The sequence below is a fragment of the Octopus bimaculoides genome, chromosome 5, assembly GCF_001194135.2.
Source record: "Octopus bimaculoides isolate UCB-OBI-ISO-001 chromosome 5, ASM119413v2, whole genome shotgun sequence".
Classification (NCBI taxonomy): domain Eukaryota; kingdom Metazoa; phylum Mollusca; class Cephalopoda; order Octopoda; family Octopodidae; genus Octopus; species Octopus bimaculoides.
Genome location: NC_068985.1, coordinates 62,007,409 through 62,008,366, shown reverse-complemented (window position 1 = coordinate 62,008,366; position 958 = coordinate 62,007,409).

Genomic DNA, 958 nt, shown 5'->3' with positions numbered 1-958 from the left:
AATAATCTGTTCTGATAGATAATTGTGTTTTTTGGTCATTTGTTCTAATGGAAGCCATTCCTGAGGAAGTGCCAAACGTCAGACATCCAACGGATCAGTCGCTGGATAGAGTTGAGCACAGAAATGTTGACATCGAATGGTAAATAATTAAATAAATGGAATAAAAATCGATCGTGTTGGAAGTCTCTATCGTTTTTAAATATACAAATTTGAAACCTTGGAAATATAAACAATGAGAACGATCCTTAAGGAATCTAATCAATGATCCTTTGGGGTGACGTCTTATGCTATATTGGTAACGATTACAAAGTTTACTGGAAAATTATATATATATATATATATATATATATATATATTTGTGTGTATGTGTATATGTATGTCCAGGCTTGTGTGCACGGGCATGTATGTACATCTGTATATATATATATATATATAGATATATATATATGCATGGATATATATGTATCTGTGGATGTGTGTATGTATATAAATGCATATATATCTATGTGTGTGTGTGTGTGTGTCACGAATGATACACATGATCAACTATCAAAGAACTCCACAACCTTTAGAGCGCCTTTCATTCAAAAGCCATTCTGACCTTCCCATTTATTCGTTGTTTATGATTCTTTGCATTTTTACCTACCACCCTTCGAATGCATAGCAAACATCCTGCCTTATTAATGGATTTGTGAACTACTATTAAAGCACGCATCATAACAACACCATCTTACCACACACAGTAGCGAAATGTACATATTATAACACTGTAACCTATTATGTAACCTGATGAGCTTTCTTCAATACTGTCAGGGTGTCTTCGATTCCATATCGTTCCTTACCCACAAGGGAGCAATGGAAGCCGAAACGATCATTGTGCTAAATAAAGCTTACAGTACACTGTCTTCCTTATAAATTATTTAATATATATTAAATTTTATTATATATATATATATAT